At 36.0% G+C, this 24,156-nt stretch overlaps 1 long non-coding RNA gene across 1 annotated transcript; it reads left to right on the top strand.

Annotated features, from left to right (window-relative positions):
* Window positions 1–20,334: 20,334 nt before the first annotated feature.
* LOC117326338 lies at window positions 20,335–22,646 on the top strand. Its single transcript, XR_004532473.1, has 2 exons — window positions 20,335–20,410; window positions 22,554–22,646. It is a non-coding gene; the product is annotated as an uncharacterized LOC117326338 (long non-coding RNA).
* Window positions 22,647–24,156: the final 1,510 nt, after the last annotated feature.

Raw genomic sequence — 24,156 nt, 5'->3', positions numbered from 1 at the left:
AGAAACCAATTTCTTGCCAAATGACACAGTCCTTAGTGATACTGTTACACCAGTCAAAGCAGACATCTTGACCGAGTTTTTGCGAAACTACGATAATGTCTTGAAAGATTTTTGGTAAATGGATTTTCAAAAGGTTTCCGAATACAGTTTGAAGGTACTCATCAGTTTAGAGTGAGCCGCAATCTATTATCAGCCTTTCAAAATAAGGAAATATTACAGAAGCTAAACAAGGAAATTTTAGCTAGGAGAATTGCAGGTCCATTTGACAAACCTCCTTTCCAATTTTTACAATGTTCTCCTATTAGTTTGGTTCCCAAAAAAGAGGCAGGTGAATTCAGAATGATTCACCATTTGTCGTATCCCGAGGGAAAACCAATCAATGATTGTATTCCAGATAAATTTTGCTCTGTATCATACAATACAGTGGATGATGCAATAGGTATCATTAAAAGACTTGGTCAAGGATGTCTGCTTGCAAAAACAGATGTAGCTTAAGCATTTCGCATTGTCCCAATACACCCATCTGACCATAAGTTACTGGGTATATTTTTTCAAGGTCATTACTATTATGATAGGTGTTTACCCATGGGATGCTCAATTTCCTGTTCAATTTTTGAGAAAGTCAGTACAGCATTGCAGTGGATCGCTTGCACAAAGTTTGGTATTCCAAACATGTTACATGTACTGGATGATTTTTTGTTCTTGGGTCCTCCAAATTCAGGTATATGTGCACTAAGCTTGGCACAGTTTATAAAGATGTGCAATGTCTTGGGTATCCCTATAAAATCGGGGAAAACTGAGGGTCCTGCATCAGTTTTGAGTTTTCTGGGGATTGAGCTAGACATGCTCAATGCAAGCTAGATTACCAAGAGAGAAAATTGAAAAAAATATAGTAGCCCTTGGAAAAACAAAGAAAAGAAAGAAAGTGACCTTGAGGGACCTTCAGTCATTGATAGGTCTTCTTAACCATGCATGCTGTGTAGTAGTGCCGGGTCGTGCATATTTACGCAGGCTTATAGATCTTACTAAGGGAAAGTCCAAACCTCATCATCATATTCGGCTTAACAAGGAAGCTCGTTTAGACCTTCAGGCATGGAGTTTATTCATTGATTCATTCAATGGAAAATCCATTTTTTTAGACGATGTGTGGCAGAATTCTGCTAAACTTCATTTGTACACTGATGCATCAGGTGCATTGGGTTTTGGAGCAGTATGCGGGACAGAGTGGTTTTACGGTCAATGGGATGAGAGTGGTATGAAAGTCATGATATAACACTCAAAGAATTTTTTCCAATTACATTAGCAATGGAAGTGTGGGGACACAAATTTGCTAATAAGTGCATTTTGTTCCATTCTGATAACCAAGCTGTTGTTAGTATTATCAACAAAATGTCCTCAAAACATGCTTATGTGATGACCCTGGTTAGAAGATTAGTCGTAGTGTGTTTGCATCACAATGTTATGTTCCAAGCCGAACATATCCCAGGAAGGCTGAACGTTTTACCTGATTTACTCTAACGTTTGCAGATAAAACGATTCAAGAAGTTAGCGACAGCAATGGATCAATTTCCAACCAGGGTGCCACAGCAGTTGCTACGCCTTTGACGGCAACAGCCAGACAGCTCATTGATGCATCTGTGTCAACTAATACACGTACAGCATATACCACTGCTATGAACTCATACACCAAATTTCATTTCCAAATGTTTGGGAGAGATCACACTTTCCCATTACTGGTTTCAAATGTGATAAACTACATCGCTTGGTTGTATGATCAAAAGAAATCACCTAATACCATTTCCACTTACATAGCGGGATTAGCGTATGCTCAAAAACTACAGGGTTTATGGATCCCTTGCAGGGTTTCCTTGTTAAAAAGGTGTTGAAAGGTGTTCACAATTTGTCAGGTGGTCATGATGCTTCCTATTACCCCAGCTATCCTTAAAAGGCTAATACTCGCTCTCGGCCATACAGCGCCAAGCAAGTTTGACCAGACCATGCTTAGGGCTATGTTTACCTTAAGTTTCTTTGCATTCTTAAGGGTTGGAGAAATAACATCCCGGTCTCCACAAGGTGACAATAGGAATGGGGTACAAGTTTCTAATGTGTGCATGGACATGACTCACAAGAAACTTTGTTTGTTTGTTTGTTTATGTTTTACGGCCCATCGACAACTTGGGTCATTTAGGGCCAAACAATATTCTAACATGTTTTATTTTCAAAGTTAAAATCAGAAACCGACACACATGTCTTTAACGCTAAGGTATTTTAAACACCATAATTCGCACAGGCCTGTGGAATTGCAAATCACAGCGCAAACATGTAAACATATTTGTCCTGTACGGGCTATGGCAAAGTACCTAAAGCTCAGAGGCGGTAGCGTTATTGGCCCACTATTTACAATAGATGGTTGCTTTCCGGTATCTCAGGCTTTCTACATAACCAAATTAAACCAGGCTCTTTCTTTTGTTAGCTTAAACACTGCACATTATAAGTCACACAGCTTTCGCATAGGGGCAGCTACTACAGCTTTTCAATGTAATATACCTGAAGATCACATTCGGCTTATGGGGCGATGGAAATCAGATGCAGTCAAACGCTATTTTAGAATTTCAGTGTTTGATGGCATGCAACTCCACAGTTGAAGATTCATTTTTGGTTTTCATCTCGGTTATGTCAGACTGTCTGAGGCAGCTGATATTTTTTGGGGGACTCAGCTCAGGTATTTTTTCTATGTGATATTGGGACCATATTTCAGTTAATCAAGACTGTTATTGGCAGCTTTACTGGTATGGATATGTTGTACACCATACCATTACTCAGTTACTCAACATATTTGTTACATTTTTGCTGAATTTATATTTTTATAAGAAGTTGACTGTCTGAGGCAGCAATGTTGTTTTGTAAATAGTTTACATATTAGTTTGTGATTGTAATAGCAATATGGACCTAGTCAGTCAAAGATATCTGGTATAAATGTATAAAAGTGTATATGTCAGATTTACTGAGCGCAGCTGTGTTTCACAATTTATCTAGTAATCATACAGACTGGATTTACATTACTATGAACTTTTAATGCAACCATATTAGGTGGCACAGAAGTAGAGGTTACCTTAATCTTATATCTAGTCTGGTGCACAGGCATACATGTACAATGCTAAAAAAGATTACCATACAAGGTATCCAATATATTTGAAAGACTGTCTGAGGCGGTTTTCAATACATGTTTAGCATTAGTTAATTCTGATGCCCAGACATAGATTGTCTACTACAACAGATTAGTATATTAATAATCCAACTTAATTTGAAAGACTGTCTGAGGCAGCTTTCAATATCTATGTGGGACAGACTTGTTTCTGTTTAAATTTTGATTCTAGAATCCATTGCATAAGACTTTGTATTGTCTTTCTATTTGTTGTACATGTACTTATTAAGTAGTAGAAATTTAGTCCACACAACTTACTCTGGCTGGGGCACTTAAAATTAAGTTTCATTTCAAGTTTTTGGCGTTTTATTAGTAAGAAACTCCCATCTTTTTTGGTTTGTAAACAAATAACTGGCATTTCTAATCAATGCTCATTTTTCGACAAACAACCAAAGTGTTTGTTGTTTTATTGCCAAAAAACATAGCAGAGTAGTTGTGGGATTAATGTATGTTCCAACGTGCAAAATACGATGGTATAACACACGGTATTAACTAAATATCGCGCAGTAATCCCAATGATTTACGAATCAATATGATTAAAGAAATAGACATAGTGTAAGTCTTTATTCCCACTAGATCATTTAATTATTTATGTTTATTCTATGCTTTTTTGGCAAAAATTAAGAACTAAAGAATTATTTAAATAATGCAAGCATAGCCACTTAAAGAGAAAAAACAAACTGCATCCTCTAGTAAATTGTATATGTAAACAAGAGGATCCCAGAGGGATCTTGGCGCCCACCATTGAATGATCTTTATAGGTTCCATGTCAGATTGATCTTTTCTCTACTTTTCCCTTCCTCTAAGTCTTAATAATCTGTGTACATTCAGAAACAGCCCTCTAGTACTTTTCAAACAAGGGGAACCTATATATAAAATTTAAGATTTAGCGATAATGACTGTCTGTTGTTTTCGGATTGGTCCCAAAATGCAACACCAGGGACCAAGGGGAACCTACATATGAAATTTGAGAAAGATCCCTTCATTACCTTCTGTAAAATAGCGATAACAAACTTCAATTACAAGATGGCTGCCTGTCGAGCAGGTTGTTTTCTGACTGGTCTCAAAATCCAATATGCATAACTAGGCACAGAGGGCAACCTACAAATGAAATTTCACAAAGATCCCTTCAGCAATTTCTGATAAATAGCGATAACAAACTTCAATTGTCGGCCATGTTGTTTTCCTTTGGTCCCAAGAATTAGATGCAATATGCAGAACTACAGACCAAGGGGAACTTGCAAAAATGTTTGAGAAAGATCCCTTCAGTACTTTCTGAGAAATAGCGATAACAAACTTCAATTGTCAAAATCCAAGCTGGCTGCCTGTCGGCCATGTTGTTTTCCGATAGGTCTCAAAATGCAATTTGCATAACTAGGCACAAAGGGGAACCTACATATGAAATTTGAGAAAGATCCCTTCAGTACTTTCTCAGAAATAGCGATAACAAACTTCAATTGTCAAAATCCAAGATGGCTGCCTGTCGGCCATGTTATTTTCCGATTGGTCTCAAAATGCAATATGCATACCTAGGCACCAAGGGGAATCTACATATGAAATTTGAGAAAGATCCCTTCAGTACTTTCTCAGGAATAGCGATAACAAACTTCAATGGTCAAAATCCAAGATGGCTGCCTGTCGGCCATGTTGTTTTTCGATTGGTCTCAAAATGCAATATGCATAACTAGGCACCAAGGGAAACCTACGTATGAAATTTGAGAAAGATCCCTTCAGTACTTTCTCAGAAATAGCGATAACAAACTTCAATTATCAAAATCCAAGATGGCTGCCTGTCGGCCATGTTGTTTTCCGATTGGTCTCAAAATGCAATATGCATAACTAGGCACCAAGGGAAGCCTACCTATGAAATTTGAGAAAGATCCCTTCAGTACCTTCTCAGAAATAGCGATAACAAACTTCAATTGTCAAAATCCAAGCTGGCTGCCTGTCGGCCATGTTGTTTTCCGATTGGTCTCAAAATGCAATATGCATAACTAGGCACCAAGGGAAACTTACATATGAAATTTGAGAAAGATACCTTCAGGACTTTCTCAGAAATAGCGATAACAAACTTCAATTGTCAAAATCCAAGATAGCTGCCTGTCGGCCATGTTGTTTTCCGATTGGTCTCAAAATGCAATATGCATAACTAGGCACCAAGGGAAACCCACATATGAAATTTGAGAAAGATCCCTTCAGTACTTTCTGAGGATTAGCGATAACAAGAATTGTTTACGGACGGCGGACGGAGGGAGGGAGGGAGGGAGGGACGGACGGACGACGGACCACGGACGCAGGGCGATTTGAATAGCCCACCATCTGATGATGGTGGGCTAAAAGCATGTGATATGCTTGATAAGCACAGGTGATGTAAGCTTTCCTTTGTTATGGTGTGTACGTAATGTCTGTCATTTTCCCTTTTAATTGCCATAATGATTTCCCTTTCAAAACCTAAACTGTAGCAGGAAGTATATCAAAGTTAAAGACTACTTTCTTTAACACACGAGCACCATTGCAATTCATCACTTCCGTATATATAAGTTATATGCATGGAAATATATTGCAAACAAACACAAATAAAATTATATAACATGCTTGTCGTAGTTAAAGTGTACAAAGAACGAAAATATGTTATTCTTTGTAACCATCAAAGAAGAATGTCACAAACCGCATCAAAATCGGTTGGCCGAGTGCCGATATATCGCATACCGACATACGCGATTTGCACCTGTCGGTCGACTGCTAATCAGCGTATCGGTCAGTCAGTCTGATTTGGAACTCTTCAGTCTATGACGTCACAGATGTAACGGAGTAGTGCGTCGCAAGTCATATCTTCACTTAAAACAGGACTTTAAAAGATGTATAAAATTGTTCGGAGAATTACGAATTAAATTCTTTGTCTGTTTCTCGTACACATACTCATATAAACAATAATTTGACAAATGTATGTGTTCGTCTAAAATTTTTTGGTGATAGTTTCCTGTTTCGAGACAGAGCATCGACAATACACAACACATTTAATCAACATGGATAGGATGTATGGACATCACATAATTTTTTATATATACCGGTAGGTAATACATATGCTCAACGCCAAATTAAAACCCTAGATTGAAGGGAAATCGCTAAATTTTAACCCTCCAAAATTTAACTTTCACGTTTCATGACCAAATCGCCAAATTTTATGACCGCTTAAATTTCCCGCTATACGGTATATGACTTGTTATGACAGAAAATAAGTGAGATGCTATATATTATGTATGGCCCGTTATAATAGAAAATGATATGTCCCTGGTTTCGGTAGCACAGTTTATTCAGCACTTTCATTATTGTTGTCTAATTCGCATTAATTGCAGGCACGTGTTCACGTTTGTTTCTGTATATTTCCTATATGGCGGCTCTGATCCCGTTAAACCTCTGGGGTCACAGGTCAGATGTCACCGAAACGAGGTCAAAGGCTTTGGGCTTCAGGTGTGTTTTCGAGAAAAATCGCAATTACTCTAAAACTAAAGTCGCCATGAAAGTGGACTTTCAGCATTTTTAGTTTCATCCTAAATCACATTTTAAGCTAAACATAGCAAATCGTTCCGGGTACAAATTAAGATTCATGATATATTTTTATATTTTTATTTTGATGTTGTTTTTTTTTTTAATTAATTTTATAAGTTTTTTGAAAATCAAAGCTGAGGACAAAGTTGCTATCAGATTACCAAAGGAATTGATCCCTTTATAAGGACTAAGGGAATATTAAAAAGTACTTATAATGAATTGATTGTGCATATTTAATAAAGATTATCCCATGTATTAAAATCTTCCGGGTTTTTATGCACCGGTAGTGCAACGACCTTTTTCAACTTTGTTCTTGTGTATAACCAGTACTCGTGCTTTTGATATAAATCAAAGCGTCCGGTACAATATAGGCAGGTTAGGTTTACAAAGCTGTGTTAATTAACCATATCACGGAACCAGTATGTGTAGTCATTGTATAATACACCTTGTCAAAACACGCATTCAAGTTCGGAAAAATGAACCTTAAACAATGTATATTCCATTTCCTTGTTGATGTGGAGTCGCCATTAAACTCAGAATGACGCCGAGAAAGATTTTGTCAGGAATGTATGTGATCCTGATCCTGTTCTGTTTTAATACAATCAGATCTGAAAGTAAGTACTTAATATACGAACTTAAACTAGGAAATACAGAACGACATACCTGTGAATTGCTGATACTACTAAATGTTGGTAGATAAGGTTACTTCCTGATTGGAGAGGTCACTAATGAGTGTTTAAGCATGCTGATGTTTTGTTTCGAAATAGCTACAAAAATCAGTTTCAGAATCACCGGTTAATACCTTGTTTTCTTTGATATGATAATGAGCGTTTCGATATTTTTGTGACACTGCGTCTCGGTAGTATATATTAATTGTTTCAGGCAGAGCTGGTGAATTTATGATGTAGTAGAAAGGCGTCGCCTTAATAATTTCGAGTCAGAACGAATGTAAAGAGACCAACCAACCAATTGTTTTCCCATAGACTTTAGTGTTAACGTTTTGGATTATTTCATTCAAATTCTTGAATTGAATATGACGATTATGGTTTATAACAAAGCTTAGGGTCTGATATAACACCTAATCCAAAAAAAAGTTGGGTCCTTCAGCTCAAATTTTCTCCAGGATAGCCATTTTGAAAATAGGTGAATTTCGCAGTAAAAATTCTCAAAAATCGTAAATGTTTACCTGTTTACTATTATTACGTGAACTTTTGGGAAAAAAACCAATCGGACTTACGATATGTAGCCTGATAGTTACCTATCAGGCAACATATCTATTTTCTCACTTCATAACATACTGGCCAATCAGTGGCTGCCAGACATTTTATCCTTGGCTTAACGTTCTATACACAGGGGCTGTTTCAAAAATATATTTCTTCAATTGGTTGGTTGTTCCCTATAGCATCTTTCACATTTTTCAAATATAACTTTTCTTGAACAGGATAGAACCATATGATATGCTATCAAAATATGCAGTGCCTGACTGCAAGTCTTAGGCTGGTAGGTTGATTTTTCTATTGGTACCGGATATGGAATTCTTAGAGAAAACCGCATTAAAATTGAGTTAATTTTGAAATGTAAATTTTAATATCTTGATAAGCTTTGAATTTAAAGTGATGGCTTTTGGTTAATAGCTAAGTATAGAAATCGTGCTACTTAGAAATATAAACAAATAAGATATAGAATAAAGATCAGGGGCAGATAACTCAATGTTATCTCCTCCACCCCCTTATTTCTGGTCTTTTTGTAAAAAATGAAAAAAAAAGCCGAACGAGAAAAAAAAATTAGGAGTAAAGCCATTATTTAGATAAAAGAATCGAAACACAGACACAGAACACGGAACCGGGCAAGTGACAACAAAAAATAACCAGATATATCACCAAACACTGAACTGGGGTAGTGACAACAGAACAACCAGACACACACCCACACATTGAACCGGGGTAGTGCCAGCAGTACAACCAGCATCCCACCGTACCCCGAGCCACGATATATACCGCTACCATTGAAATATAGAATGTATGTCCGTATCTGTCCGGTCTATGGTCCTCCTTGTAACTCTACATGGGTCAAATTTTCATTACCAATCCCCTCTGAACCTAAATTCCTCTATAAATTCTGCTACAATGTCTCCAAGATGTGAATCCCATCCGAAAATGTGCTAGTCGGTCCCATCATCTGGTTTCCAGGGACACTGGATGGCACAAAATGTCATATGCGGTAGATCGCTATAGGGACCAACCAACCAATTGTTTTCCCATTGACGTTAGTGTTAAATTTTTGGAGTATTTCATTTAAATTCTTAAATTCAATATGACAATTATGGTTTATAACAAAAGTTAAGGGTCTGATATAACACCTGAGCAGAAAAAAAAGTTGGGTCCTTCAGCTCAAATTCCAGGATAGCCATTTTGAAAATGGGTGAATTTCGCAGTAAAATTCTCAAAAATCTTAAATGTTTACCTGTTAATTGTTATTACCTGAACTTTTGGGGGAAAATGAATCGGACTTCCGAAATTTATATCAACATTTCTTATTGATAGTTACCTATCAGGCTACATATCTATTTTCTCACTTCATAACATACTGGCCAATCAGTGGCTGCCAGACATTTTATCCTTGGCTTAACGTTCTATACACAGGGGCTGTTTCAAAAATATATTTTTTCAATTGGTTGGTTGTTCCCTATAGGAGCCTGTTATCGGGGGCTCCCACCTTATAACCTGTACTTTGGTTTCATGTTATAGTGGCAAACGTTATTTTAAGATAATTAAAGATAAACTTTTAGAAATATACAATGTGGTTTGGTTTATTTTGTTTAACGTCCTATTAAGAAATATACAAATACTAAATCATATGCTGCTTATGAAGGTGCAGACATATTATATGGTTATAAATCCTATCGATTAAGGAGAGATGTAATGAAAACGAAGGGGACATATTCACGAACATAAAAGCTGTCCTTTTTTCAGGAATTAATAGGATAACACATTTGACTCCAAAAACCATGGAAGTAGGTCAGTTCTTTCATTTTAACCACAAAGTCCGTCATTGATTCAAACATATGCTATCTGGCAATGTATTATGACCCTGTGCCTCTATCATTGAATAGATCGACATAAGGTTATGTGATAATATAAATCTTTGACTCATGACCCTTAAAATAGAATTTTGTTATTAGTTTAAATAAACGTTAACGTCCTTCTTTCCAATTACTAGCAAAAATATTATTTAAAGTGTTAAACATCAATAGAATTATTTAATTCACTAACTGTACTATACAAAATAAAACTTGTCAAATCCAAGTATATTTTTGTTTCAGTGGTTGTTCCATGAGGTGCCGACATTGCTTTTACGTCCGAAATTAGTCGTACATTTACCTGTGCGTGAACATTTACACAACATATCAAGTAAAAAAAATAAAAAATATACTAAAAAAAAAGTTCATTAACTTTTCCGTCCTAAAATGACTTAAGATGTTGAACAAATCAAAGCAAACAGAACGATCTAATCGAAAAATGCAAGGGCAATTACGATAAGTAACCATGTTTGCAATGGAAATTTAAAACAAAAGGATATTAGGGGCCCTATCTGTCATCCGACTGTCCTTCAGGTAGGGCGTAAGAATTGTACCTGCTGCCCCCATTGCATGATCGTAAGAGGCGACTTAATTTGGGATCTTATCTTTTCTGTTCTCTCTTAACACTGCCCTGCAGGTAGGGCGTAAGAATTGTACCTGTATAATGTGACCGGGTGGGGTGTGCTGCTGGATGTCTTCGGCAGTATGCTTCAGTGAGGTAGCACTATAAATCGGCAAAAGTTCCGGCCTATCACAAGGAGACTTAACACGAACATACCGAAGCCTCCCACAACACACATACGCATTCACCACACGCATGCATGTCGCACGCACGGGAGGCCGTCCTTAAATGACCTTAGATGTTAATAGGACGTTAAATAAAATAAACCAAATCAAACCAAAACTCTCTTAACAACTTTCTTCTTCCTAACGTCTCCCTTGACACTGCCACACTTTTGGCCTAGTTGAGCGTTCGCCTCTGTGAGGAAGGCACTAGCCGAGACATACCAGTCTTTAAAAATAATATTTGCTACTCCTGCTTAGCGCTTTGCAAATTTGGAGTGGGACGACTGGTTGGCCCGTTGTCAGTATATATGACCGCGTGGGGTGTGCTGCTGGGTGTCTTCGTCAGTATGCTTCAGTGAGGTAGCACTTTAAATGGGCAAAAGTTCCGGCCCATCACAAGGACACTTAACACAAACATACCGCAGCCTCCCAAAACACACATACGCACTCACCCCACTCATACATGTCGCACGCACGGGAGGCCGTCCTTAAATGACCTTACCTGTTAATAGGACGTTAAACTAAATAAACTAAACCAAACTTTCAGCCGATGAGGCTAAATTATTCCTTTAATCTAACCAAATTCTCCTATATCTTCAGCTAATGGTATAGTAATATACCCAAATGTATAGTTGTCTACGGTCTCATCGTTGATTATTTCTCTAATGGAGATTCACAAAGAAGGACAGCAATACCTAAGTCACTGGTGATTATCTTTATAAGTATATGAATCTATAAAGGAAGAAAATAGATATTAAATACACAGATATATCAATTTTACCAGAAGGAAACTCAGGCGAAAGCAGATACTCCTAGGCCACACATCAAAGAATTAATTACCTACAGTTTATTGCTATTTAAAATCGCTTGTGTATTTGGTGGGAACTTGAAGAATTAGATTAAACAAGAGGCACAGAGCGCCTGAATCGCTCACCTGGTTGATATGATCAAACTTCAAAATAATGTTGTTAACAGCTCTATTTGATGATGTCTAACAATGCTATATATGGGTATGGGGTGGTGATACCAAGGGTTTTACGTATATAACAAAGAAACTGAGTCCCTAGGGGTGGGGAAAGACTCCAGGGCCTATTTTTCCACCATCGCTTTGTTTATATCTTCATGCCCAAGGATGCTTTATATGTCTGCTCTTCAGGCCCCTTGGGGTAAGCTAAACTATTTGTACAATTTTGAATCCCCTTTTCATAGTAATGCTACCTGGCAAAAATGACCAGTATCAACTGCTTGGTTTCAGAAGTCTTTTATATCAATAGACAATTGCAAATTATCCCCTTTTGGCCCTGCCCCTCTGGCCCCCAGGGGGTTAGGTCTCCACCATTTGCACACTTTGGAATACTATCCCAATAGTGATTTAATCATGGAAATATGAGTGATAACCATTGCTCAGTTTCAGAAAAGAAGTCATTTATATCAGTACAGCTGTATTGGCCAATTTTAGTCCTGTCCCTCTTGCTCCCAGGGGGTTAGATCCCTACCATTTGTTCAATTTTGAATGATATATCAATAGTGATGCGCTCATGGAGGTATGAGTGATATACATTGCTAGGTTTTAGAGAAGAAATCGCTTATAACAATATAGCTCAATTGACCACATTTGGCCCCGCCCCGTAGGCCTCTGGGGGTCAACCCCATCATTTGTACAATTTTGAATCCCCATCCAATAGTGATGTTACCAGGCAAATATGAGTGATATCCATTACTCGGTTTCAGAGAAGTCATTTATATCCATATAGCAAAATTGACCCCTTTTTGCCCCGCCTTAGAGGGCCCCAGGGGGTCAGGCTAATCATTTGTACAATTTTCAGTCTCCTACCTATAGTGTTGCTTCTGACTAAATTTGTTCAAATTCTGATCAGCGGTTATGAAAAAGAAGTAAAATATTGACGGACGGACGATGGACGCACGGTATGGCATAAGCTCACCATGGTCCTTCGGACCAGGTTAGCTAAAAAAACAATCGTGAAATTGTAATCCTTGATAGGGATAAAGACTCTCATACCCGAGTTGAATTTGTCAAGCTGACAAGTTCGAAAAAGATAATATAAAAAGGTATGTCAAGTCAACAATGTTTTTTTTTTATAAATCCATGAATAATCGAATTTTATTATTCATAATGTATCAACTTCGGCTACATTTATTACTGCATATACAGAGAAAAAAACAATGTTGTGACTGGAGCGGTAACTATGAGTTTGGGTTTGAAACTTTAATGTTTTGTGTTACAAATCTTAGTAAGATTTCAAAATTGATATGACAGGTGTTATTCACCAAAAGTCCTTGATGTGATAACATACGTTATATATTAAGTTTCTTACCCACTATCCAACCATAGAGGGTGGATCTGTAAGATAAATAGAATGCTGGATATGTCAAATTCAATTCTAGAGGACTGTTTCTGTAAAAGTCTTAACTTCATCTGATATTTTATTTATTACAGATAACGTCGCCCTAAATAAAGCAACAGAACAAAGTAGTGACATGGGGGACGGTAGATTTGTAGCCAGTAACGCTGTGGATAACTGTCTAACAGCCTTCGATGCTGGTTGCTGTACACATACGAAGGCCGGTCAAAACACGGTCTGGTGGCGTGTTGATCTTGGGGAGTTGATGACCATTAATAGGATAAAAATTTACTACAGAGGTGAGTAAAGTGCTTCAACTGAAATATTAAATTTCAACTCTTAAGTTACACTGATGAAAACAATCTTCATGATCACACAAGACTATATTGCTATATTACATATACATACGTTAATATTTGTACTTGAGCGTTAAGAAAAGAACACTGTGATCGTCCAATGAATCATCCGTAAATATAAATCGCGGTAAAATCTCCGCTCTCTAAACAAGTTTAATACGTAAGCTAATAAATATCTCTCGAACTACCCTTGTGATATCATTTTTATGTGTAGTATTTAGTATGTAGAATATTTCTTTGTGTAAAATTTGTTCAAAGCATGCGATATGTACTGTAAGAAACGCTAAATTGTTCTGTTTTTTATCCTTTAATAAAAGGTAAGCATCGTTCTGTTGTTGACCTAAGTAAATTTTTAACTAAGATTAAGTAACGATTACTAAGATCAGTAAATAATTATAGCTAAAATGCTTTACTACCTTATATGGGTTTTGTCATGAAAACACATCAAATTATTGCTTGGTAATGCCAATGTACATCCTACCATCAATGTATTTATTTAAAAAAGTACTGAACGGAACAAACAAGAAAAAATATTTTTGGTAGTAATTGGATGATATACTACTTATTGAGTAAATCATTTACTAACGAAAAGTACATTACGAAAAGAGGACATTGTGTCAAATCCACGTGTTTTACCATAATATCGTCTTCCTCTATTCCTTATTAGTTATAGAATAATGAAGGTTTAGTCCAACTACCTGATATAAGTATTAGTTAACACTATTACCTGTCCAAAACGGTAATCCCTGGTTATTCCAAAGTAATTTCATATTTAAATGCTTATCTATGTAAAATCCTTTTCACTGAAAATTGGTATTGTTAAACCCATCAGCAAACAATTATCGTTCTCTAATCAACCTGACCTGATCAAGCAGGCCATCATTTTTTGGTAAGAAGCAACAATCAAAACAAACACTTCTAGAACTTTCAAAATTAAAATAATTTAAGGTCACAACCGTGTCGCTGTTGAGCCATGCACAAGTGATTTACCTGTAATCTTAATTGACATCTCGTAGTGGTCTCTAGTATACAGCGCTTTTTCGATAGAGTACGATGCAGACTCAAGAAATTTGGATACTGACATGACCCACGGAAATGATGTGTTCTCACACCTTCTTTTGTTATTTTTGTTTAATTTAATGGTATGGAAAGCTTTATCAAAACAATGCAAATGTATTAAGTTTTAATGGAAGGTACATTAGAAGATAAAGTATGTTAAAATTTACAATGTTTGTTGCATTTTTAGCTCACCTGCTTATGCCGTGGCGCGGCGTCCGTCGTCCGTCCGGCGTCAACTTTTCCATTCAAGCAACTTCTTCTCAATAGCCAAAATGCCCAAAGACCTAATATTGGGCCTGTGGCATGCTAGGGTGAGGGACTACCAAGTTTTTTCAAATGAATAAAGTTGACCTTCAAAGTCACAGGGGTCAAAAAAGCTAAAATCTTTAAACGACTTCTTATCAATAACCAAGAGTCCCAGGGAGTTGATATTGGGTATGTAGCATGCTGGGGTTAAGGGCTACCAAGTTTGTTCAAATGAATGACCTTGACTTTCATTCAAGGTCACAGGGGTCAAATATGCTAAAAAAAATTAAACGACTTCTTAATAACTAAGCGTCCCAGGGAGTTGATATTAGGTCTGTAGCATGCTGGGGTGAAGGGCTTCCAATTTTGTTCAAATAAATGACCTTGACCTTCAAGGTCAGGTCGATCAAGTATGTTTAAATCTTTATAAGACTTTTAGTGAATAGCCAAATTGCAGAGAGACATTATATTGGTCCTGTAGCATGCTTTCAAATAACTTCAGTATCCATAAATGAAAAGATCACTACATTGCAGGTGAGCGATTTGGGCCCACTGGGCCCTTGTTTATAAAAAAAATAATGAAAATTATCATCTATTTTTAATTTTAACTACATGACAGGATTTGGAACTTGTAACCATAAAAACAATAAAACATGTCTTAGTATACGTTTCGAGTTATGTGCGATACATACATTGTATTATATGATGAAGGGAAATGTATCTCACAGTGTATTGTATGGTTAATAAAATGTGTATAAAGTTATTGTATTGTTAAGTAGAATATATCTAATAGTGCATTATTTAGTAATGTACAATATAGCTAGCCGTGTATTGCAAGTAGGGCGTAAGAATTGTACCTGCTGCCCCCATTGTATGATCGTAAGAGGCGACTAAACTTGGGATCTTATCTTTTCTATTCTTTCTGAACAACTTTCTTCTTCCTAATGTCTCCCTTGACAATGCCTCACTTTTGGTCTTTAGTTGAGCGTTCGCCCCTGTGAGGAAGGCTTTGGGTTCTGTCCCCCTGGCCGGGACATACCAGAGTCTTTAAAAATGGTAGTTGCTGCTCCTGCTTAACGCTCAGCAAATAAGGAGTGGGACGACTGGTTCGCCCGTTGTCAGTATAATGGGAGGCCGTCCGTAAATGACCTTAGCTGTTAATAGGACGTTAAACAAAATAAACCAAACCAAAACGAAACCAAAGTATTATATTGAAAGGTAGAATTGATCTAACAGTCTATTGTATGGAGAAGTAGAATGTATCTGACAGTTTATTGTAAGGTGAAATATAATGTTTCTAACAGTTTATTGTATAGTAGAGTAGAGTGTATTGAACAGTGTATTATACGGTGGAGTAGAATGTACTTCTATCTTACAGTGTAACATATGGCGAAGTAGAACGCATATTAAAATATTACCACAAACACATTACAAGCTTCTAAATTTAGTAAAATATATATACAAAAAGAATGGAAATAATAAAAGTAAAGTCATCAATTATGTACGGAATTTTTTAACGAGCCTTAGCATCAGATGTACAAAAATTGATTTATGATATAGAGCGTCCGTTTTTGGTAAAAAGAATATTTTTTGTAGAAATTTACAGTTCATTTAAGCCACTTGCCTAAAGAGCAAGTGAGCTTATGCCGTGGTGCGGCGTCCGCTGCCCTGCAGGTAGGGCGCAAGAATTGTACCTGCTGCCCCCATTGCATGATCGTAAGAGGCGACTAAATTTGGGATCTTATCTTTTCTCTTCTTTCTTGATAACTTTCTTCTTCCTAATGTCTCCCTTGACAATGCCTCACTTTTGGCCTTTAGTTGAGCGTTCACCGCTGTGAGGAAGGTTTTGGGTTCTCTGTCCCCTAGCCGAGACATACCAGAGTCTTTAAAAATGGTAGTTGCTACTCCTGCTTAGCGCTCAGCATATTTGGAGTGGGACGACTGGTTGGCCTGCTGTCATTATAATGTGACCGGATGGGGTGTGATGCTGGGTGTCTTCGGCAGTATGCTTCAGTGAGATAGCACTTTAAATAGGCAAAATATCGGGCCTATCACAAGGAGACTTAACACGAACATACCACAGCCTCCCAAAACACACATACGCACTCACCATACTCATACTCAGGACAGACTATACCCTCTATGTCATGCTAATTCGGACATATAAAATCTACTTCCATGATTCTGGAAGTAGCCATTTGATTGGTTAATCCAAAAGGTCACCCTGACGTGACCCCTTATGGGATGTTGTTAGATGTTCATGTAACGTAGTGAGACTGACCACCTAGATTTTAATTAGATTGGCTTATCGGTTGAATGGAATCATTTATACATGGTTTTAAGCATGGATTGGCAGGGAATCTTTCCTCATTCGTCTTTATCAAAGTTGTTATCTACCTGCGGCTTTTTGTTTTCTTTCAAGATGGTTATCAACAAAGATTGGCAGGATACCAGCTTTACGTTTCCAATATCACCAATACACCACCAAACGGTGTCCTGTGTTACAAGGACACTAGTAGTACTAGAAATCAAATACAGCTACCGGTGACACACCATTGCCCGTATGTAGGTCAATATGTGACCGTGTACAACTATAGGAACAACCCAAAACAATACGACTGGTATAGTAGTGATGCTATTCTGGAGTTGTGTGAAGTACAGGTATTTGGTGAGTATAATTCTGTTAAATATTGACTTGAATGGATATTTTTTTGTGAAGTAATTCTATATAAACCAATAGCTTCGTAGGTCCCTGTCATCTTGCTTTCTTTTCTATCGTACCAGAAGACTAATGTTTTTATTTTGTTTATAGTGTTATTAAACAAATCACAAATATTTGGTCAAATGTAAAAACATGTAGCGGCTATATTTAGCGTGAGCTTCCTTTTCGCTTTATTTGCGCTTTCTCTGAAATCCGCGATTTTTTAAACACCAGAGAAATATTGAATACACCAACGTTAACATTATTTTAAATCACAGACATATCAAATAAGAAAAGGTTGGGTTGTGAAATGTATTCCGATAATGAAATAAACGATATCCCTGGCCTGCTCATATTTGTCCATTTGACTATCGACGATAGCCAATGTCATATAACCATAAGAGCACCGAAACAATGATTTTGTTGTTGTTATTATTATTGCAAAGCGAGCGACTAAGTGCTCATTAACCTACAATATTACATTTAGGTTTTATTGATTTGATGTGAAAGTGTGATTGTTTTCCATATGATATTGATAATATAGTATAACTCGGTGGTCACGCTTGTTAATCAAATATCAATAAATATGTAAAATCACACCTTAACTAACAATTTTGTAACGAAAATTTAAGTTGTTAATGACGTAAATCCATATATCCGTTCATTAGGTATACCTCCGACTATTTCCAAACGCTGTCCTTATTAGTCCCCTGCCGTTTGAAAAACGGGGGGACTATAGGTTTACCCTCCGTCCGTCCGTCCGTCTGTCTGTCTGTCTGTCACGCAATAGTTGTTCGGACAACTCCTCCTAAAGTACTGCTCCGATTTTGATGAAACATGATCAGTATAACATGTAGTTGTGCATCCCACATTTTCACACTTCTCATTGGTTGAGATTTGTCCGGACAACTCCTCCGATTTTAACGAAACTTGGTTTACATGATCAGTATAACATGTAGTTGTGCATCCCACATTTTTTTTTTCGAAAAACCAATTTTCAAAATGGCCGCCAACTTCTCATTGGTTGAGAGTTGTCCGGACAACTCCTTCTAAAGTACTACTCCGATTTTAATGAAACTTGGTATACATGATCAGTATAACATGTACTTGTGCATCCCACATTTTTTTTTCTCAAAAATTCATATTTCAAAATGGCCGCCGACTTCTCATTGGTTGAGACTTGCCCGGACAATCCTAAAGTACTACTCCGATATTAACGAAACTTGGTTTACGTGATCAGTATAACACGTAGCTTAAACAATGGAAAATAAATAGTTGCACTCCTTGTTCAGGCAGGGGACTTTGTATTGCTGTTGCAATACTATCCATCCTTGTTGTTTTTGGAGTAGAACTGTAAATAAGATATTCAAATTAGGTTTCCATTTTATTTTGTTTTGTATACTCTTTTAGAATAAGGATTGTTATGTTATTGGAGATGATAACTGCATGGAAAAAAACATGTGTTTGTAAAATGAAATTTAATCTGTTGAAGGTACTAAAACAATCTTTATGTTATGTTTCAACAGGATGTCAAGTAGGGAGATACGGTGACGGACACTGTAACAATCAGTGTCCAGGGGCGTGTTATGGCGGTAACTGTGACTCCAAAACAGGTGTCTGTTTCTGTAAGTTACCATTATATGTACACATATAAAATACCAAACAGAAAAATGCGTGGGTGAAGGGTATTTTATAACTTCAAAATCCAGATTATTTGAAATAAAGCACCTTTTTGCGACTAAACAATTCAACGTTTTTAAATACGACTCTCTTCATGTTAAATAATGATATATTGCTATATCAGGTTACATGCAAGATGTAACCGTATTTGCATTTAATGAATAATTTAATTATAAACTTGTAGAATATATGTTGCAAAGTAAAGCTCTCGTTTCTTTTCAAATCTGGAACGACCGAAAGTTGTCACCATAAAAACAAGCAGGCGAAATATGCATTTGCATTCCATTAAGACATGGACTCAATCATTCTTACTGTGACTTACAATCACACCTAAATCTATCACTGGTACAGTATAGTTGTAATACTTGTAAGCGATATATTTCAAACAAAGTTCCGGCCTATCACAAGGAGACTTAACACGAACATACCGCAGCCTCCCAAAACACACATACGCATTCATCACACTCATACATTTCGCACGCACGGGAGGCCGTCCTTAAATGACCTTAGCTGTTAATAGGACGTTAAACAAAATAAACCAAACCAAACCAAATCAAACAGAATTTCCCTTTCTTTCAGATTGTTTCACAGGAAAATATGGCGATCACTGCACCTCAGATTGTCCTAGAAATTGTAAAGACAATGTTTGTTCGAAGGACACTGGCATTTGTTTTGGTATGTGTCAGAAATTCATATCAGAATAACAATAAAAAGTACAACTTAATCGCTATTAATATTAAGAAGTATGGAATCTGCTAAAATAGGGAACCTTTGGATACAAGTCGATAATGCATTATGATCATCATATAAGTTTTACATGGATGTATCGATCAATCAACTTAGTCAGTTCCAGTATAGATTGCAATTTAACCTAGTAAACCTAGGCATTATTGTCCGGATTTTAAGTTTGTTGTGCAAATGTACGGTCAATATAACTTCGACTCAAACTGATGGAGTTTTATGAAGAGAACTAATACTTTGGTAGCCCCTATTATATATAATGCACATATAATTATCTAGATTTCCTTACAGATTGCGTTCCTCAGAAGTATGGCCTTAGATGTGAGCAAGATTGTTCTACGAATTGCCAGGGTAGTCTGTGTGAGAATGTCAACGGTTACTGTTCAGGTGAGCCACAGCATTCAACTTTTCAGTTTTTATAGAGAATAGTTCCTGATTAAATCAGAGACCTATATACTAGGGATTCGCAACAAGCTCTTTGGCTTACCAAACGTCACCGCCGAGCGGAAGTTCGGGTAATTTATCCCATAGTGCATTGCTGCTCCTACTGTTTATACGCCATATTGAAGGTACGCCTGAAACACTGTCAGCTTTATGACAGCTCGTAGAAGACTATTGTCCGATAACAAATCACGGGAATCAAACGTAAGTGCAATTATTTTTATGTAAACTGGTGTTTCAAACGTATTCCGTCGTACTTTATGTTCGGAAGACTGCACATGTGACCGTTCTTTTCACGGCGATTACCACGCTGGTTAGCTTATGTCTGGTGTTAAAGACGATGCTACATGGTTTTAGTTTACTTGTTAAACACCTTTTTTATTTATTGACCAATTTCAAAATGGTTTTCAAATAATTGTTGCTCGATAGTTACTGTATCGCGTTTAGTCAAATTTGTTGTGTAATTCATTGTGAATATTTAGTTATTGCCCAGTGAAAATAAGTAAACAAAACAAATTATGGTTATACTGTGAATGGCTGGTGTTAAGGACAGTGCTACATGGTTTCAGTTCATATAATTAACTCCTTTTTTATTTATTGACCAATTTCAAAATGGTTTTCAAATAATTGTTGCTCGATAGTTACTGTATCGCGTTTAGTCAAATTTGTTGTGTAATTCATTGTGAATATTTAGTTATTGCCCAGTGAAAATAGGAAAACAAAACAAATTATGGTTATACTGTGAATGGCTGGTGTTAAGGACAGTGCTACATGGTTTCAGTTTATATAATTAACTCCTTTTTTATTTATTGACCAATTTCAAAATGGTTTTCAAATAATTGTTGCTCGATAGTTACTGTATCGTGTTTAGTCAAATTTGTTGTGTAATTCATTGTGAATATTTAGTTATTGCCCAGTGAAAATAAGTAAACAAAACAAATTATGGTTATACTGTGAATGGCTGGTGTTAAGGACAGTGCTACATGGTTTCAGTTTATATAATTAACTCCTTTTTTATTTATTGACCAATTTCAAAATGGTTTTCGAATAATTGTTGCTCGATAGTTACTGTATCGCGTTTAGTCAAATTTGTTGTGTAATTCATTGTGAATATTTAGTTATTGCCCAGTGAAAATAAGTAAACAAAACAAATTATGGTTATACTGTGAATGGCTGGTGGGACAGTGCTACATGGTTTCAGTTTATATAATTAACTCCTTTTTTATTTATTGACCAATTTCAAAATGGTTTTCAAATAATTGTTGCTCGATAGTTACTGTATCGCGTTTAGTCAAATTTGTTGTGTAATTCATTGTCTTTAATATCATATTTATAATTAGATTAGTGATTTGATAGCTATAATCTGTAGAATTTTATATAGTATAATCATGACTTCTGTTAACATTTATCTCATGAATAATAAAGCCATTATTGAAAGAAATGCATTAATTGAAACTAATTGAAAAAAGCATAAATCAGTCTAATGTAAATTAAATTAAATATTATACTTTTTGTAAATTATTTAGTGTTTCAAAACAGATATTTGATACAGAATTGCAGGGATTGATCAAGGAATGAGTGTGTTGGAATATAATAGCTATGATATCTTTTGCACATAGCAAAACATTAAATACTGCAATATATATTTTATTGTATTGTGTGGGAAATTAATAAAATCAAAAGGTTATATATGTATTTGTTTCCCCATTATGACCGATATATATATACCCCCCCCAACCTTTGGGGCATTGATCACACCTCACCTTTGATACAAACATTAACACCTGGTCATGGGGCATCTCCTAATAAACTCAAAGGGGGGTCCATTCAGAATATATGTAGAGTATATACCTGTATGTACCTGTACTTCTGGGTGTACAGAAAAAAATATTGTCATGGTGATCACCTGGGCTCCCCCACTCCATCCAAACCATAGGGACATTGACCACACCTTTATTACCTTTGAGATATACATGAATCAACAGGTGTGTCTCATTGTCAACACCTGTCCTGAGGCTGGCCATGTCCATCTCCTCAAAATACTAGAGTTCACTAAAGGCATGCTGTGCAGTATACAATCTAAATATTTACCTGTACTCTGGAAGACAAAAATCCCTCAGGTGTGTCCTCATTCCCTAATTAAACTTAAATGGGTCCATTCATATTTAGATATATATGTTTTTAGGTTAATTTTGAATTTACGAATCTGTTTAATCAACATTTGGGGTATATGAATTTACTGCAGGGTATTTGAAATTTGAATGTTTCAAATTTAAATCTTATAGAAGCTTCTCTGCCTATTCTATACCATAATGTATCAATACTTATTAAACTTTTTTTTTTTCAGAAAGCCAAAGAAGAAAAGATCTACCATGGGTACATGACCTAAGCACTATCAAAGTTTTCAATACTAAATAATAAAATATTATCAATCATCAAACATGACAGTGTTTTGTTTTTTTTTCATTTTACTTAAGACTTTTGCTATAGCATTTGCCTAATAAACAAGAAATATCTCCAAAAAAAGATAAAAGGCATAGTTTTAATGGTGGTTTTTATACTGTGAAACTGCTGGTGAAATAAATCAACGAATCACTGGTCTAGTGGTGGGTGCAGATGAGCTATAAGGCCTATAGGTATATAAGATATATAACATTAAACAACTACAGATGTGTACAGGAGAGTGTTGCATGAAAACTGTTCAATATAAAATTATCTACACTAATAAATTTTGTCTTTTGCAAGCCAAGTATAGATATTAACCTAAATTTGACAACTCTCTAACATTATTAACAGATAATAGTTGGATTAATTTAAAAACAGAATGTCTTTTGTGGTAATATTGTTTTATACATTTTACCCTCAGACCTGTATATAATGGACATATCAAAATAAAATGAAACTCATCCTCGATGTCACACAAATCACAATTGTTACAGGTTCTATTTCTTTGGGTAATATTATTATGTCTACCTATTTCTATATTTAATTTGTGTGAGGATGCTCCACATACATTTATATTTAGTTTCTATAGGTTTAAAACTGTACACAGTGGCTATCTATCAGATATCGATATATAATCTACCTTTCGACGAACTAGATATCTGTTAACATGTTTTGTTTTGTAACATCGGTCAATCTCTGCTCAATGCTTTTAAAAGCATAGTCTACTGGTGAATTAGAATAAAACATGTACTCAATACCTAAAGCGGCTAATTCATTCTTAATGTCACATATCCACACGTCATTCTCATTTACCATTTCATCAAGACATGTTTTCAATACCAGATTATCCGACTGTTTCACCAATATTTGAACACTCTTAATTTTCTCATAATAGTTAATGGTAATCTACCCAATTCACAGTAAACGAAGGCATTGCAAGTTGATTTAGGCACCTTATTAAGTTAAGTATTTTTTTTTTTTACAAAATTTCTAATGTACGCTTTCGACATCCGGTGCTTTATGAAATCCCCATATTTCCGATGCATAACGTAAAATACTATTTACATACGAATCAAAAATAGAACAGTAAGTTTCTACATTCAAGCAATGATTTCTAAGAGAAGTTGTCAGAGAAAATAAAGCTTTTCTGCCTTGTTCTGCAAAATGTTGTGTTTTGTAAAACTTCCCATTGTAGTTGAACAGCATACCCAAGTATTTAAAACTGTCAACAATTTCTATATTGTCATTATTATTCATTATTATATTTCCATGGCTCATTATTTCTTATTTGTCCACAATTTCTAAACACCATGATTTTAGTTATATCAACATTGACCTCCAGATTCCATTTTATGGTATATGCATATAAAGAATCCAACATAATTTGTAAATCTTCGGGGCAGTTAACAAATAAAGCCATGTCGTCGGTATACATTAGCAAGAAAAGATCAAGCATCTGTAATTCAATACTTGGACAGTTGTCATTAATAAAGTGTATTTAGATA

The sequence above is a fragment of the Pecten maximus genome, chromosome 4 (genome assembly GCF_902652985.1).
Source record: "Pecten maximus chromosome 4, xPecMax1.1, whole genome shotgun sequence".
Classification (NCBI taxonomy): Eukaryota; Metazoa; Mollusca; class Bivalvia; order Pectinida; family Pectinidae; genus Pecten; species Pecten maximus.
Note: the sequence above shows the minus strand (reverse complement) of the source record. Positions and strands in the feature narration are given on the sequence as shown.